The sequence below is a fragment of the Schistocerca serialis genome, chromosome 4 (assembly GCF_023864345.2).
Source record: "Schistocerca serialis cubense isolate TAMUIC-IGC-003099 chromosome 4, iqSchSeri2.2, whole genome shotgun sequence".
Lineage (NCBI taxonomy): Eukaryota > Metazoa > Arthropoda > Insecta > Orthoptera > Acrididae > Schistocerca > Schistocerca serialis.
The window spans coordinates 835,569,021-835,588,327 of NC_064641.1; the positions used below are offsets into that span (position 1 = coordinate 835,569,021).

Below are 19,307 nucleotides of genomic sequence, written 5' to 3' on the forward strand. Positions count from 1 at the left end.
GAACTCACTAAAACGACTGTCGGTATTTGTTGTAGAGGCACGAGACCATCAACGGAAAAAATTATTAAAATGAGTGTATTTTCGTGCCAATATCGGCGAACTGAGTCACGTCAGATATCCTTGTTATATCTACCACATTACTTATACTGAGTGGCTCAAGTGTGTGTTTCTTCATAATCGTCACCTACGTTGTACGACGCTTGTGTCATTGCCACAATCTCAACATTTTTACCAACGACACCGTGAAGTGAGCTAACTTGGAACATACTTCTTAACTTGGGCAAACGTGATATGTTATATTCAAATCTTCATAGTTGGCACCCATATTAGGTGAGTTTTGTTGTGTTTATGTGAATGTCTCTCAAAAGTAGAGCTGAACATTTTCTCGGTTTGACTGGGTGTTTTTAGAACTAAGTAACAAATATAATTATTAAATTTTTTACTTTTCAGCCCCTCTGAAATAAACCATTGAAGAACTTTTGCTCCACAGTTCCAACATATATGATAACATCAAACATAACCGCTCTTATATGACAGAATGTAGCCTCATTAAGTTTTCATGTGTGCTAACCTATTATTGTCTGGGAAACAAAAAAATCACTAAATTGACATTTTGATACTAACTTGGTACAGTGTGTCCCAAGTTACATGCCTGCTCCAAGTTAAAAGTTAAATACATAAAATATTATTTATTTTCCTTACTGAACTGCTGAAAGGACACATAGGAAGTAAATGCTATTCTTAATTTGATTGCAGGCAAACTGGGTATATTACCATGGTCTAGAACTGTTGGTGCTAAGACTTGTAGTGATTTTCTGGATGAAAATTTGGAAAATTGCCGATGTAAAGTAAAGGCACCGGTAGTCGACAGAACACCAGTAGAAGACACTTTAAAATAAAAGTTCTTAAAATAAGAAAATCGCTTTATTCAGAGACAGATCTACAGTGTATTTTGATAACTATCATATTTTTCTAGCAGCCATCTTGAAGTGTGTGCTTCTGTTTTAAGTTTAACAGTGTGTTTGTGTTTCTCTGCTTTCGTTGATTTTCTTCTCGAAATCGATAAGGAGGTAAGTTTTTTGATGCGGCAAAGCAAACATAAGATATTATTGTTTTTTGTGTATAGTTTTTTAGATGGTTCCAGTATTAAACGAAGTAAGCAAATTTGTGAAATATTTGTGAATTTAGGTTATGGTATGGTCAGGGATCAGCTGTCAAGTACTAGTGCTAATATGTTCCTTATTTTTAGTAGTTGGCACATCTGTCAACTACTGAGTCCAACAACTTTTTAAATACCTTTTTCATTTCTTGTCTCCTCATAAGCTTAGCTCTGTGGAGTTTGTGTTAAATTTATCATTGCATGTATAGATCCAGTAGTTGATACCCTACATAGCTATAAGAAACTGGTTTGATGAGATAGATAAATATTGAACAGAGAAAAATTTTAAGCCAATTCTTCAAAGTCCCGAAAGAGTTTTAAATTTAGATGAAACTGCTTTCTTTCTGAACGCCAACGCAAACAAAGTGTTGGCCCCGAAAGGTGAAAAAAATGTGTAGCAGCATGTGAATAGTGACAAGAAAGAATGTCTAACGGTTTTGTTGACTGGAAATGCAAATGGTGATTTAGCACCTCCATTGACAGTGTTTAAATACCGGGTGATCAAAAAGTCAGTATAAATTTGAAAACTTAATAAACCACGGAATAATGTAGATAGAGAGGTAAAAACTGATACACATGCTTGGAATGACATGGGGTTTTATTAGAACAAAAAAAACATAGTTCACAAAATGTCCGACAGATGGCGCTGGAACGCAAAACGTCAGTGACTGTACATGACAATCGTGTATAAAAGGAGCTGTAATGAGAGAGAGAATCAGATGCGCCAGCAGTCACAGCATGTTGACGTGCCTGAAAAGGCACTTTTAGTGAAGCTGTATTATCAGAATGGGGAATGTGCTAGTTCAGCATTACGATCCTATCGCCATAGGAATGGGATTCGAACGGGTAAAGGTCCATTGACAAATGCAGCTGTGGTGAGAATGATTTCGAAGTTCGAAGCCACGGGTTGTTTAGACGATAGACCCCATAGTGGCCGACCGAGCACAAGGTGTAATGCTGCTGAGACAGTTCAGAAAGAAATGGAGACTAGCGGGTACGTCTATGCGTGGGGAAGTCAGTGCTCATGCAGTCTCACGTCGCACCGGCATTCCATACACTACTGTTTGGTTGGCACTGAGGCGTACCCTCCGATGCTATCCATACAAAATCCATTGGCATCATGAACTGTTACCTGGCGATTTAGTGAAGTGGAGGGAATTTGCAGTGTGGGAGCTTCAAAAGATGGCAGAAGATGAAGATTGGTTGAGTAACGTGTTGTGGGCCGACAAAGCTCATTTCACGATCCGAGGGTCTGTCAATGCCCACAACTGCAGAATTTGGGCTACTGAAAATCCTAGAAAGGTCGTGGAAACTCCATTGCACGACGAGAAAGTCATGGTATGGGTTGGATTTACCACATCTACCATTATCGGGCCTTTTTTCTTCGAGGAAATGTGTGGTTCTGGTTTTGTAACTGCTCCCGTGATGGGTGAGAGGTACGCCGATATGTTACAGAATCGCATCATCCCCAACCTGACTGATAAACACCTGCTGGAACGTACAATGTTGATGCAGGATGGTGCTCCACTCCATATTGCTAGATACGTGAAAGATCTCTTTTGTACGTGTCATTTGGTGATGATCGTGTGTTCAGGCGCCACTTTCGACATGTTTGGTCTCCCAGGTCCCTAGACCTCAATCCGTGCGATTATTGGCTTTGGGGTTACCTGATGTCGCTAGTGTATCATGATCAAATGACATCCCTAGGGATGCTGAAAGGCAACATCCGACGCCAATGCCTCACCATAACTCCAGACATGCTTTACAGTGCTGTTCACAACATTATTCCTCAACTACAGCTGTTGTTGAGAAATGATGGTGGACATATTGAGCATTTCCTGTAAAGAACATCATCTTTGCTTTGTCTTACTTTGTTATGCTAATTATTGCTATTCTGATCAGATGAAGCGCCATCTGTCGGACATGTTTTGAACTTTTGTATTTTTTTGGTTGTAATAAAACCCCATGTCATTCCAAGCATGTGTGTCAATTTGTACCTCTCTATCTACATTATTCCGTGATTTATTCAGTTTTCAAATTTATACTGAGTTTTTGATCACCCGGTACATTGGAATACCACAGGAACTAGCATAAAGTGTACAAAAACATTGGGGAATAGGTAAATCTGAAACAGGTTGGGTGACAGGTCCGTTATTCTTTGAATTTATAACGAATGTTTTCCATCCTTACCTTCTAGAAAAGAAAATACCACTGCCAGTCATTGTGTTTATTGATGGCCACGTGTCACAACTCTCCTTACACACTAATAAGTTTTGTAATGAGCATGGGGTAATACTTGTAGCTTTGCTTCTAAATTCTACACATCTTCTTCAACCTATGTATGGTGCTGTCTTTCTTTTGTTAAAGGAAAGTTGGAAAAACAAGGTACATCAGTGGAGATTGGAACATTTGGATCAACCAGTGCTTAAGAAGATCCATTTTACACCCTTACTGGAACAAACTTTGGATGAGTTCATTAAACTGTCTGTTCTGCAGAATGGATTTAGGAGAACTGGACTTGTTCCATGGAATTCAGAGGCTGTAGACTACTCAAAAATTCCAACAGTGAGTGATGATGTTATACTTACTACTCACAGAACTGCCACCTCTGAAAAATTAAACTTAAGAGTTGGATTAGAGGTTCTAGAAACATACATTGGGAAAGATAAACTTTCATGTTTTGAATCTTCTAGTGATGTGTGGGAAGAAATATAAATGCCCAGTCTTTATTTTTGTTTTGGAAGGAAATTAAAAATGATTGTCATAATTCTATCCTTTCCCAATCTGTTGATGACACAAACAACTGTGTGGCAAATCAAAATAAAGAAGTGGAGGAAGGAAATGTCCACCCAGATGAAAAACAAAATAATGAAGTAATCGAAAATAAAACAGGAAGACATGAAAAGCTTGGCAAGCAACAACCAAAATAATGAAAGAGAGGAGACTAATGTAACAGACCAATGTGTCACACCCAAAAATTAAATGAAAAATTCTGATTTTCCTTAGTGTGCTTCTAGCGGAAATATTCATAGGAAATCATGGGACCAACTAATCCCCTCCCCATTCAAGCATGCATTATTTTGGCCACAGAATACAGGAAAACAAGAGAAAATAAGATTAAGAAAAAAACTTCCAAGTGTTGTGACATCCAACCAGTGGCACAAATACCATTCTAAGAGTGAACAACTGAAGTTACAAAGAGAAAGACTAAAAGCTGAGAGAGCAGAAACACGAAAACAAAAGAAAGAACATTCTGAGATTGCTAAGATACCCAAGAAGCAAACTAAAGCAGAGCATCATAGAAAGCCGAAAGTGCACAAGAAAACAACAATTTCAGTGTCCTCAGATTCCGAAGATGAAGACTGTAGTGAGTCAGGCAGCAGTGTGGATGACATTAGTATGCTCCCTGATAGTGATTTGCAGACATCTGAGACAAAGGAAGATGACAATTCTGATCAAACAATTATAACAGTAAAAGAAACAGCAAACAAAGAAGAAAATACGAATAAATTTTATAAAAATGGTGAATTTCTTCTTGTTTCTTTTCCTGGAAAGAAGAGATATTTCAAATATGTTTGTATTGTTCAGCGTGTGTTTGAGGATGGTGAAATAAAAGTAATGGCTCTAAAATCTTGCAACTGACAGAAAAAAGTTTTTTATGTTGATGAAAATGATGTTAGTGTTATTAGTCCACCACTCTCAAATATCACTAATGAACATTTGAAATATGAATTCCAAAACAGTATTGACTGTGATGTGTAGACTAAAGTTATTTATTTAGTGTCAACTACTGAATATTTTTCCTGTCAGCTACTGAAACTTTCGTGTCTCACTAGTGTCAACTACTGATGACTGCACTTATACTTTTCCTATAATTTTTATTTACCATTTAATGTATCTTAACATAGTGAATTATAATTAATATCAAATCACAAAAGATCAAATAACCTGAAGATTAATTGTGTTTCTGCCCAACAACCACTTGTATTCATAAATATCAAATTAAAGTAGTTTCATTTCTTAAGGTGTCAACTACTGGTGCCTTTACCTTAAAAGCTGGATTAAGTTATAGGAAACAAGCTGAGAAATATGGCATTTGGTTAAAAATTTAAAGTCGCATAAAAGGAAATCATTCCAGGATATTCAGCCGACCACACATTTTAACCAAGGAAGACGAAAATATATATCCAGAATGCATCAAAATATTCTCAGAATGGCGTTTTCCTTTCACATTATTTGAGATTTGTTGGATAGTAAACCCTTTTCATGATCGAAAGTGCGTAGTGGAAACACGATTCAAGAATAATATGCCTGGAAAGGCACGGACCTGGTAGTTTCTCAAATGACAGACGGGAAGCTTATCTGAAAGCCTGTGTGAATACATCAAACGTTATACAGCAGCAGTGTGAAATGAAACTAAAGAGGATTATTTTAAGAATTAGAAACTTTTTTGGCTAGTGTTCTTACAGAGCTGATAATGAACTACACTGAAGTGCCAAAGAAATTGGTGTAGGCATGCGTATTCAAATACAGAGATATATAAATAGGCAGAATATGGCCCAGTGATCGGCAATGCCTATTTAAGACAACAATTGTCTGGCGCAGTTGTTAGATCGGTTACTGCTGCTACAATGGCAGGTCATCAAGATTTAAGTGAATTTGGACATGGTGTCATAGATGGCGCACGAGTGATGGGACAAAACTTCCCCGAGATAACAATGAAGTGGGAATTTTTCCATACGACCAATTCACGAGTGTATTGTGAATATCAAGAATACGGTAAAACATCATATCTCTGACATCGCCGCAGTCGGAAAAGATCCTGCAAGAACAGTACCAACTGCGACTGAATCGTTTAATTTGACAGAAGTGCAACCCTTCCGCAAACTGCTGCAGGTTTCAATCCTGGGCCATCAGCAGGGACGTCGACTTAAAAAAATATTGGAGGGGGGTCGTACTAGGGGTCTTGCCCCAGGAAATTTTCTAAATTTTATCTGAAAAATAGTGAGTTTTAAAGTTTTTTAAAGCAATTTAGAGACATATGAACAACATTAGGACTCTCGATAACTCGACATTCTGGAAAACTCGACACTCAGGAAAACTCGACAAGCCTGACACATTTCTTGGCTTTGAAAAAAGAAACAAAACATAAGCACTAACGGTATTTACGTAAAAAGCTAATTTAATTTACAGTAATAATCACGTTTATAGACTATTACAGAGCAGCGAATATATACCTCTGAAAAGACTGAAATTATATTTAAATAAATTATAAACTATCATTGAAAGAATAAAAACATAAAATTTTGCTGTGGCACAGTAATAGCACTTTGATTAATAAGTGAAGTAGCTAATTTAAGCTTACCTTGAAAAAGGGTCAGGGTTCATTAAATAAAAACAATATCTTAAAGTAAATGCTTTAATGCAGTTAATGGAGTATGCCTAATACTTTCAGTCAAAAAGTATATAAATAGTGAGCCTAAAAATATTTAAGTATTTCTAAATAACTAATACAGTACTGTGGTACTATAGTAAAATTAGTAATACTAAACTAGTACTAATATTTCGAAACTGAAAATTTAACATTGCTGGTATGTATGTACTCAATTATCTATTTTATAAAGATTTTTAATATTTCGCTAAATGCTATTATTAGGGCTAGAGTGTCTTTAGAAAGGTGCAAATGTCGACCGTCTGACTGCATTACTGAATATGAAGTCGTTGATGACTGACTGGATATCCAATTCATCCAAAACATCTCGGTGGACATGAATAACAGCCAAGTTGTTCAATCGCTTCTGTCCCATTGTTGATCAGAGATATAACTTCCGACATCTAAGGACGCTAAATGACTGTTCTGCTGTTGTTGTCACGAGTGGAATTACTTGGAGAAGCCTATTGCACTGCACTACTTCACATAACATTTCTCCAACTGCAGGCTGTTGTGTAATGTACTTTCTTACATCATGCATTTTTTTAAGACCAGTTGTTTCCTTATTAGCAATATCAGCTAACATATTCAAGTGTAAGCGCAGTCTCTCAATGTCTAGATCATTTTTGAAAAACCCAGTTGAGTTTTCTAAATTTGTTTCACCTCTGTTTACAAAAGCAAGCACTCTTGTTCAACTGCAATGACCTGTGTGAGTCCAGTTGAAGTAAACCGCTCAGTAATGCAAGACTGCACTGTTTCACAAACTTCAATGAAAATAGCTTTGTAGTATTCCTTTGGGGTTTTGAAAGAGTGTGACGAGCTGGCTTCATTGTTTTCATACTTCTCTGGGATACTTCGATTCCGAGGAAGTGAAGAATCATCAACTTATGAAAGTTTTTCTTTTAAACACAATTTCTTCAGAACTATGACACCTTCCATTCAATATACAAATCAAGCCTTCATATGTTTTTTGCAGATCAGCATCACTTAGACGAGGACATTGAATTTTTTCATTGGCATTCTCTATTGGGTTCATTGTATGGCAATAAAGATGTAAAAAAAGTAAGTCTCGAACTGTAACATTGACTCAAGTTCGCCTGCACATTTGTAACTTTCCTCTGTTTTGTCCTTTGCAGAAAATGTTTCAAAAAACTCTAAAGTTCTTCAAAGTTTTTCAATATTCTCAAGATACTAGAAGCTCACATAGTCCATCGAGTTGGGCAAAGGGATTGTGGGCCAGCTTGGTCGTTGGCACTCTCACAGTGTATCCTTCTGAAAAGTCCCATCTTTTTGCTGAATTCACTTATGGTGCTTATTAAGTCCTTGGCTAAAGCCATAATATCCCTCATAGACATAAGATGGTGGAGACTATTTTCAACAGCTAAGTCTAAACTGTGAGCAGTGCAGTGCACATAACATAGTTTTGGTTGTATATCCAAAACCAACTTTTTTTAGTCTTTTGAATTTGCCTCTCATATTCGGGGCACCATCACAGCACTGTTCTCTTAAGTTATCCATTGACAAATCAAGACAAGCAAAAACGTCTTTTAAAATACTAAATAGATTCAGTGTTGGGGGTCTCGTATAAGCCAATAAAGTCTTCATTGATGATTAAGGAATCATTGACAGTACAAATACAAGATGACACTTGTTCGTGAATCGAAGAATCACTTGTTTTATCAACCATAATAGAAAAACGTTCAGTCTTCTTTATTGAAGCCAATAACTTTCTCAACACAGACTTTCCTAGTAGATCAATGATCTCGTTTTGAATATCGTAGGACGTCCACTTATATCCCGAACGCACTAACCAATCTTTAAACTGAGGTATGTCATTCTTTCGAAGTTCCGACAATTGAAAAAAAAAATTGAGTTTACATCTTCATGCCCTCCAATTGCTAGCCCATGTCGGCATAGAAATTGCACGGTAGTAAAAATTGTCTCAAGAGCCAAACGGCCTTTCTTCATCTCACTATCTAACTGTTCATTCAATTGGGAGGCCACACTTTGGTTAGTGATATAATTTAGTTTCAGAACACCTTCTTTATGTGTAAACGTATTTTCATGAAGACAGAATTTTTCCAAGGCCTTTTTCCAGTTAGAAAACCCTATGGTAGTAAATGCCTCTTCTTTTTTTAAAGAAAATTGTAATAGATTTTTAGCATCTGCCTCTTTGCAGGTTTTGCAAAAAACTTCTTTAGTAGTTGCTTCATATTCTAGCCATGTATATTTGATCAACCAAGACTTCTGAAATGATCTTCCATTACTGGATTGTCCAGATTTCAGCTATGAACAGTTCTCACCTTAAAACGACGAAGCAATTGACGACACAATAATTGTTGGAGGTTAACTTACTGTATCAACTTCCAAGCTCGCCTTTTTGGTAACAAATTTATCCATTGCAAACTTAATTCACTAAGAGACTAAAGTAATCGAATAAAATATACGCATATAAAATAGTCCACTAGACACATAAAGTTGGAACACTAAACTCGTCTGCAACATGCACTGAATGACACTATTCACACTGAATGACTGTGACAGCAAGGTGGGTTTTATATAGCCACGGCATCGTAATGTCTTGAAGCATCAAGTTGACGTGAGGTGGAGGGTTCCAGGCACTTCTGCTCCAGTCCTTTTGATGTCGCCACAGCCACATCGCTGGCCCGCCGATGCTAGACTTTACCCAAAGGTTTGCACACTGGGACAAACTCTAAAGTGTGCCCGCACCACCATAACAATATCATGATTCACACCACTCGTTTTCAGTTAACCTGCTTACTACCATAATAATTATTTGTTTTAACTTATTACTGAATGTATTTTAAAAGGTAAATATCGTCAAACAAGGAAAGTAAAAAACTGCAATATAATTTTGTGATTTTACAAAGCATAATATAACTAATAATTTTCTTAAATTATTGCAGGTCTCCACCACCCAAAACGAATTTTTGAGGGGGCTTGGGCCCCCATCAGGCCCCATGGAGTCGGCGCCTGTGGCCATCAATAAGTGCCAGTGTGCGAATCATTCAACGAAATGTCATCGATATGGGCTTTCGGAGCCGAAAACCCAGTCGTGTACCCTTTATGACTGCAGGATACGAAGCTTTACACCTCGCCTGGGCCTGTCAACACCGACATTGGATTGTTGATGACTGAAAACATGTTGCCTGGTCAAACGAGTCTCATTTCAAATTGTATCAAGCAGATGGACATGTACAGGTATGGAGATAACCTTAAGAATCCATTGATCCTGCATGTTAGCAGAGGACTGTTCAAGCTGGTGGAGGATCTAATTGTTTGGGGAGTGTGCAGATGGAGTGATATGGGACCCTAGATACGACTTTGACAGGTGACATGTACGTGAGCATCCTGTCTGATCACCTGCATTCATGTCCATTGTGCATTCTGACCGGCACGGGCACTTACAGCAGGAAAATGCGACACCCTTCACGTTCAGAATTGTTATAGAGTGTCTCCAGGAACACTCTTCTGAGTTTAAACACTTCCGCTGGCCACCAAATTCTCCAGACATGAACATTATTGAGCATATCTGTGATGCCTTGCAACGTGGTGTTCAGAAAAGGTCTCCTATCCCTCAAATTCTTACGGATTTATGGACAGCCATGTAGGATTCATGGTGTCAGTCCCCTCCAGCACTACTTCAGACATTAGTTGAGTCTATGCCACGTCGTGTTGTGACACTTCTGCATGTTTGCAGGACCCCTACACGATATTAGGTAGATGTACCAATTTCTTTGGCTCTTCAGTGTATGATGAAATGAACATTATTGATGGTCCTGGCAGAAAACAAATTTTGGGAAATGGGGTAGCAGTGGTGTGATAGCAGAATAGTGACGCATCAAGATATACGATTTCCACACTATTTATCGGTAAGCACAATATGCATCATTTGTGTAATCTTTATGAGCAACCATCCTTTTACTGAGTCAGACATCTTACAGTACAACAAATTTTTTTTATAATGTTCCTGGGCTGAAGGGGGACCTGAAGGCACATGGTACAATTGATCAAAGTACTCTTGGCTCAGTAAGGCCATATTTGAAGATTACTTCTATTCTCTTGTGCTGCCTAATTTCAGTCGTCTTGATGGCAATTTGCCAAAAGTAATACTTGGTGACAACTGAGTTTCTCACATTTCACCATCTGTAATTCAAGAATGTGAGACGAATAACATCTGATTTCTGCTTCTGCCTTCTGATTTCACTCACATCTATTAACCACTTGATGTTGTCTTTTTTAGAACATTAAGGATAAAGTTGGTGGGAGTTCTGAATCAGAGGAAATCTAAATATTGGGGAAGAGTGCCTAAAGGTAACTTTCCCAGATTGATCAAGGCATGTCTTGACAGCTTAGGTGAAAATGGATCTATAGAAGAGAAAGCTGGTCTCAGGGCAACTGGAATTTATTCTCTCAACAAAAATGAGGTCCTGAAGAGAATACCAGCAACTGGAACAAAAAAGCAGCAGTAGCCCTCGATGTGTCCAAGCCAGCAGGATCGAGCGCCAACATTCCTAGCTCCACTGTCATGACTGGGCCTGTAGCAACCTTGCGTGCCACCCAGTTGAGACCTGCATCAACCTCTAGACCTGTGGCGGCAACAACCTCCGACACGTCTGAACCAGTAGCGGCCACATTGGATCCTGTAGCGCACTTAGCCCACTTGCTGGAGCAGAACAAGGAGCTGCTGTTGTCCATCCCACTCATCGATTTGTGTCATGAGGACACGCGATCTGCCCCCGACACATCGAATGCTGTCACTGGTGGTGTTAAATGCTAAGATGGAGATCAGTACTGGTTACCAATATATGACCCATCCCTGCAGAACATCCTAGTGATAGTGCAACGACAGAGTCCAGATACTGTGAATGAGAAGGCGTCGAGTGCACCTATGCTTTTCACCTCCACATACAATTTAACTCCCAGTGGATTGAAACGTGTGAAAATTGCTATAGAAGTGCATCATGTCTGGGGCTTGTAAGCGAGAATGGAGATTGAAAATGTGTTAAAGTGCCAATTTCCGAGTTCGACTGGTACGAAACGTGTCGTGCAAAGCGTTATATCAGTCAGCCGGTGACTACAGAGTATTATTCAACTCGTTCTCCCAAGACATTCGTCTTATTGGTGTGACACTTTCTATTACAACAGTGTATGATGACTGTGCATTATGTGTGAAATCAGGTGACAACTGTGTTTATCTAAGACATGCCTCCATTATGAAGTTATACAATCTGGAAAATGCCATACATCTTGCATTGGACAGACTGAGCTGTTGGTTGCCTAGCATACACTCTGCATAAAATGATGTTGTAAACTCCCTACATGTACATAGTGCACATGTGACGATCTTAAGCAGCACCTTTGTTTGCGCAAGAATGCTGAACCTAAAGAGAAACACATTAAATGTGTGTGTGAAAAACCGGAGTACTGTGAGGCATCTGTTGGCTTGAGGGAGATACACGCTGAATTTATTGCATGTCAGAAAGCTTTATTTGGTAAATGCTATACAGGTGCAAAGAAGAAGATACATACAGATTGTAATGATACTCCTGAAACACAACACCCTATGTATGATATTAAAATAAATAAATAATTTGTATATATATAATCTCAAAACATGTTTGTGTTTTATTCCATACCTCTCTCATTATAGTCAAAGTATTGCAATTATTAATTTTTTCAGTGCTACACAAGTTATTGAGATGATGATTGATCAAGTTACTCCTCATGGGTAAAATATTTAGCTGTTTTCTCTGTGTAGTCAATATAGCTCAGTCGTATAAGTGATCGAACTATGCTGTCTACACATACTATTATTATCCTTTCAAGTGTATTTTTCTATATATGTCAACTACCTGTCGGTACCTGGTGTAGTTAGTATCATGACAGACTGGGTGAAACACCCTCATCACAAGGACTTTGTCATAGGTGACTGGTCCTGTGAAGATGCAAAAGAAGACCTGAAGAAGAAGAAGAAGAAGAAGAAGAATGAAGTTCTCCTTCCTGATAATATATGAGCAGTTATTGTAGGTCCATCCAATTGTGGGAAGACTAATGTCCTCATGACTCTGCTAAGACATGTAGATGGAGTCTGATTTGAACATGTTTGTGTATTCTCAAAAACACTGTCTCAACCCAAGTATCAGCTATTGCAGGAGATATTGTGTGGTGTAGATGGTGTGACATACGCAACATTCAGTGAAAGCGGTGATATCCCTCCACCTGAAAAAGCAAAGCCAAACACTGTCTTCATATTTGACGGTGTTTCTGTGGAAAACCAAGACCAAATGCGAAAATATTTCTGTTTCGGTCGGCGTATGGGTGCTGCTGTATTTCACCTAAGACAGACATATTCCAGAATACCCAAACAGTTGGTTACGGATAAAGCAACCCTCATTATAGCCTTCAAACAAGACAACCTGAATTTAAAACACATTTAACAGGCACATATCGGAACTGAGATGTCGTTCAATGATTTTGTTAAGATATGAGCTGATTGCTGGAATCATTCACAGTATGCGTTTCTCGTTACTGATAAAACAAGAAAACTGAGTGATGATAGGTACAGGCGAAACTTTCAAGAGTTTTTGCTTATACAACAAGGTAAGAGAGGTTAGCACATCATTATATGCCACACCATGGACAAATTCACTCGCATGTCTAGCTTTCAACCCGAGAGAATGGGTGTACACAGACAGAACATCGCCTGTACATGGATGCGAAAGTTCGGGATATTGTGTATAACGTTGGAGGTATGCGCAGGGAATTAGAGACATTTTACCAGACTTTTTTGAGAATGGTGAATGCATTAAATGAGTTAGTTAATGAAGTCGGTAACCAAGTAGCCAAGAAATTGACCAGATATGTGATGGGCTTATTTCCATAGTGGTTCAAGTCCATTTTTGTTCATTCTGAGATACAGAATCCTAAAGTTAAATGAGCGCTAAAAAATCTGCAGATTTTTCAGCGCTCATTTAACTTTAGGACTCTGTATCTCAGAATGAACAAAAATGGACTTGTACCACTATTGAAATAAGCTCTTCATATAATGCCTCACGCTGCGGAGATGTCTGATTAGTATACACCAAGATGTTGACGAAGCAGAAAGTGATTCAATCGCCTAAAGCAGTTCGTGAGAAATTATGGTTGCTGAGGTTAGGGCATATGGATCGACAGCAAACACTAAGACAGACCTTTCAGCCGGTTACTGAATCTCTCCGACAGCTCTCGCCAAAAACAAAAACACACGATAACGAGAGTGTTGTCATTGACGAATTCATTATCCGTCACACCCCCGGTCAGAAGGATAGAACATTCGACGTCAGCAGGGGAAGATCATACATGTTGGGTATTCATCCTTCTTTTTTTGGTCATCAGTCTACTGACTGGTTTGATGCGGCCCGCCACGAATTCCTTTCCTGTGCTAACCTCTTCATCTCAGAGTAGCACTTGCAACCTACGTCCTCAATTATTTGCTTGACGTATTCCAATCTCTGTCTTCCTCTACAGTTTTTGCCCTCTACAGCTCCCTCTAGTACCATGGAAGTCATTCCTTCATGTCTTAGCAGATGTCCTATCATCCTGTCCCTTCTCCTTATCAGTGTTTTCCACATATTCCTTTCCTCTCCGATTCTTTGTAGAACCTCCTCATTCCTTACCTTATCAGTCCACCTAATTTTCAACATTCGTCTATAGCACCACATCTCAAATGCTTCGATTCTCTTCTGTTCCGGTTTTCCCACAGTCCATGTTTCACTACCATACAATGCTGTAATCCAGATGTACATCCTCAGAAATTTCTTCCTCAAATTATAATATTAGTAGACTTCTCTTGGCCAGAAATGCCTTTTTTGCCATAGCGAGTCTGCTTTTGATGTCCTCCTTGCTCCGTCCGTCATTGGTTATCTTACTGCCTAGGTAGCAGAATTCCTTATCTTCATTGACTTCGTGACGATCAATCCTGATGTTAAGTTCCTCGCTGTTCTCATTTCTACTACTTCTCATTACCTTCATCTTTCTTCGATTTACTCTCAAACCATACTGTGTACTCATTAGACTGTTCATTCCGTGCAGCAGATCATTTAATTCTTCTTCACTTTCACTCAGGATAACAATGTCATCAGCAAATCGTATCATTGATATCCTTTCACCTTGTATTTTAATTCCACTCCTGAACCTTTCTTTTATTTCCATCATTGCTTCCTCGATGTACAGATTGAAGAGTAGGGGCGAAAGGCTACAGCCTTGTCTTACACCCTTCTTAATACAAGCACTTCGTTCTTGATCGTCCACTCTTATTATTCCCTCTTGGTTGTTGTACATATTGTATATGACCCGTCTCTCCCTATAGCTTACCCCTACTTTTTTCAGAATCTCGAACAGCTTGCACCATTTTATATTGTCGAACGCTTTTTCCAGGTCGACAAATCCTATGAAAGTGTCTTGATTTTTCTTTAGCCTTGCTTCCATTATTAGCCGTAACGTCAGAATTGCCTCTCTCGTCCCTTTACTTTTCCTAAAGCCAAACTGATCGTCAACTAGCGCATTCTCAATTTTCTTTTCCATTCTTCTGTATATTATTCTTGTAAGCAGCTTCGATGCATGAGCTGTTAAGCTGATTGTGCGATAATTCTCGCACTTGTCAGCTCTTGCCGTCTTCGGAATTGTGTGGATGATGCTTTTCCGAAAGTCAGATGGTATATCGCCAGACTCATATATTCTACACACCAACGTGAATAGTCGTTTTGTTGCTACTTCCCCCAATGATTTTAGAAACTCTGATGGAATGTTATCTATCCCTTCTGCCTTATTTGACCGTAAGTCCTCCAAAGCTCTTTTAAATTCCGATTCTAATACTGGATCCCCTATCTCTTCTAAATCCTGTTTCTTCTTCTATCACATCAGACAAATCTTCACCCTCATAGAGGCTTTCAATGTATTCTTTCCACCCATCTGCTCTCTCCTCTGCATTTAACAGTGGAATTCCCGTTGCACTCTTAATGTTACCACCGTTGCTTTTAATGTCACCAAAGGTTCTTTTGACTTTCCTGTATGCTGAGTCTGTTCTTCCTATAATCATATCTTTTTCGATGTCTCCACATTTTTCCTGCAGCCATTTCGTCTTAGCTTCCCTGCACTTCCTATTTATTTCATTCCTCAGCGACTTGTATTTCTGTATTCCTGATTTTCCCGGAACATGTTTGTACTTCCTCCTTTCATCAATCAACTGAAGTATTTCTTCTGTTACCCATGGTTTCTTCGCAGCTACCTTCTTTGTACCTATGTTTTCCTTCCCAACTTCTGTGATGGTCCTTTTTAGAGATGTCCATTCCTCTTCAACTGTACTGCCTACTGCGCTATTCCTTATTGCTGTATCTATAGCGTTAGAGAACTTCAAATGTATCTCGTCATTCCTTAGTACTTCCGTATCCCACTTCTTTGCGTATTGATTCTTCCTGACTAATGTCTTGAACTTCAGCCTACTCTTCATCACTACTATATTGTGATCTGAGTCTATATCTGCTCCTGGGTCCGCCTTACAATCCAGTATCTGATTTCGGAATCTCTGTCTGACCATGATGTAATCTAATTGAAATCTTCCCGTATCTCCCGGCCTTTTCCAAGTATACCTCCTCCTCCTCTTGTGATTCTTGAACAGGGTATTCGATATTACTAGCTGAAACTTGTTACAGAACTCAATTAGTCTTTCTCCTCTTTCATTCCTTGTCCCAAGCCCTTATTCTCCTGTAACCTTTTCTTCTACTCCTTCCCCTACAACTGCATTCCAGTCGCCCATGACTATTAGATTTTCGTCCCTCTTTACATACAGCATTACCCATTCAGTATCCTCATACACTTTCTCTATCTGTTCATCCTCAGCTTGCGACGTCGGCCTGTATACTTGAACTATCGTTGTCGGTGTTGGTCTGCTGTCGATTCTGATTAGAACAACCCGGTCACTGAACTGTTCACAGTAACACACCCTCTGCCCTACTTTCCTATCCATAACGAATCCTAGACCTGTTATACCACTTTCTGCTGCTGTTGATATTACCCGATACTCGTCTGACCAGAAATCCTTGTCTTCCTTCCACTTCACTTCACTGACCCCTACTATATCTAGATTGAGCCTTTGCATTTCCCTTTTCAGATTTTCTAGTTTCCCTACCACGTTCAAGCTTCTGACATTCCACGCCCCGACTCGTAAAACGTGATCCTTTCGTCGATTATTCAATCTTTTTCTCATGGTAACCTCCCCCTTGGCAGTCCCCTCCCGGAGATCCGAATGGGGCACTATTCCGGAATCTTTTGCCAATGGAGAGATCATCATGACACTTCTTCAATTACAGGCCACATGTCCTGTGGATACACGTTACGTGTCTTTAATGCAGTGGTTTCCATTGCCTTCTGCATCCTCATGTCGTTGATCATTGCTGATTCTTCCGCCTTTAGGGGTAATTTCCCACCCCTAGGACAAGAGAGTGCCCTGAAACTCTATCCGCTCCTCCGCCCTCTTTGACAAGGCGTCAAAGAGGGCGGAGGAACGGATAGAGAATGAGGCTGACTTCTTATGCCGGAAGTCTTCGGCCGCCAATGCTGATTATTTATCAAAATTTAGGCAGTGGCAGGGATCGAACCCGGGACGAAGACGTTTTGATTATGAATCAAAGACGCTACCCCTAGACCACGGTGACCCTAAAACTGTAATTGATGACACAATACAGATTGGTTATAGGCTGTTTGAGAGAACACCTGGCTTAATTAATCTTATTTCCTTAAGACCTACCAAAAAATTTAAAATTATTCAGTTAATGACAGGGAAGCATACTGTGAAATACTGCACATGACTGGTGTACATAAGATCACGAAAAGCCTGAGCAACAAGAAATATAAGTCCATTATAAACCCATTTCTGGAGGCGAAAACAACAATAACACCAACAGCAGCAGCGGTGATGGTATTGACATTGAACATAAAGCAGTGAACAATCGAATCCCGCAGTATATGTATTATGACGACCCCAACGAGCTAATAGATCGACTACGGCTGCTCATGGCATCAACTGCTGCAGGTAATACAGCTCATTCGAATGAGGTTGTTTCAATCATCTCGGAGCTTAGAGAGAGAGGTATCATGGAATAAGTATGGAGACAGTAGTCCGAGAAATGCACAAACCAGCACTCAAAACATAACCTCGTAGGCATGTTATGATTAAAGGGTTGGATGACTTGTGGCAAGCTGATCTTGTAGATATAAGGGAATATTCTCATGAGAATAATGGATTTAAATATATTTTAATGGTTATTGATACATATTCCAAATTTACCTGGGCATTACCTGTCAAAACAAAAACGGGTAGAAAAGTTGCCTATGTTTTTGAGCGTTTGCTACAGACAGGGTGAACTGATGCCCAGACAACCTCCTAACTGATCATGGTGGGGAGTTCTACAATAGGTATTTCAAGACCATGATGCAGCAGTACAGAATACATCACTATTCAACATTCACTCACCTGAAGGCAAGCATCGTGGAACCTCTGCACAGAACAATAAAAGGTCGAATGTGGGTGCTTTTTAACCTTCAGGGCTCATACAAATGGACAGATATCCTCATAGAAATAACTGCTCGGTATAATCGAACCAAACATTCCACAATAAAAACGAGACCAATCGATGTTCGTGATAATGGACTCATGGATACGGTGTACTGTCGCATTAAGATGCTGGATCCACGCAAACAGAAATTTTATGTAGGTGATTTGGTGCGTATCTCAAAACACAAGATGGCATCTGAGAAATCATACCTACCGAACTGGTCAACTGAAATATTTACAGTTTCAAAGGTGCAACTAACGAATCCTAGAACTTATATATTGAATGACAGTAAAGGTGAAGAAACTGCAGGCTGCTTCTACACTGAGGAGCTGCAGGAAAGCTCAGAACCGGATGTTCTTCTTGTGGAGAGAGTCATAAGACGTCGGGGAAATAAAGCACTGGTCAAATGGCATGGTTTTCCTGCTACACAAAACAGCTGGATAGATGCCGACGATTGGCTATATAATGGGCATGCATAGTCCACAACCACCGCAGTAGCATAACTTGCATGCTAGGAGATGCATTAGAGGAGGTGGTGGTATTCTAAACAAACTGCCACTGGAATTACACATCCCTGGGTGTAACTACTGTGGACCTGGGACAAAGCTTCAGAAATGCTTGGTGTGAGGTGATAAGGGGGTTGATCTGCTCGACAAAGCGTGTTTGGAACATGACATTGCATATGCTGCAAATAAAGATCTGTCAAGTAGCCACATTGCAGATAGGATTTTAGGTGATAAGGCTAATGCAATATGGAGAAGAAAGGATATTGGTATAGGTGAATGCATCGCAGCACTTGCAGTTGATAAAACCATGCATGGAAAAATTAAGTTGGGTTTAGGAGTGATCAATTTCAAGCGAGTTATGAATGCTGCACGTAGTGCATTAAACGAAGAGGATCGGTTAAAGCACCTAGAGTTCTACCAATACCCAAGACATCTGGCGGTTTTATTTCATTTCTCATCCCGGCCCTCTCCGCACTCTCAACGGTAGGTTCCCTCGATGGTGGTGCTGCAGCTATCGCTCGAATGGTCAAGAACGCGCAAAACTCTCAAGCACAGTTAGAAGAGGCAAGAAGACATAACCACATGATGGAAGTCGC

General features: G+C 39.5%; 1 long non-coding RNA gene across 2 annotated transcripts; it reads left to right on the top strand.

Moving 5' to 3' along the window:
* Positions 1–8: 8 nt before the first annotated feature.
* On the top strand, positions 9–12,183 carry LOC126473454 (uncharacterized). 2 transcript variants are annotated; one of them, XR_007586467.1, is made up of 3 exons: positions 9–330; positions 3,527–3,724; positions 9,518–12,183. It is a non-coding gene; the product is annotated as an uncharacterized LOC126473454 (long non-coding RNA). The 2 variants fall into 2 exon arrangements; XR_007586466.1 differs by lacking the exon at positions 9–330 and adding an exon at positions 984–1,070.
* The last annotated feature ends 7,124 nt before the right edge of the window (positions 12,184–19,307 follow it).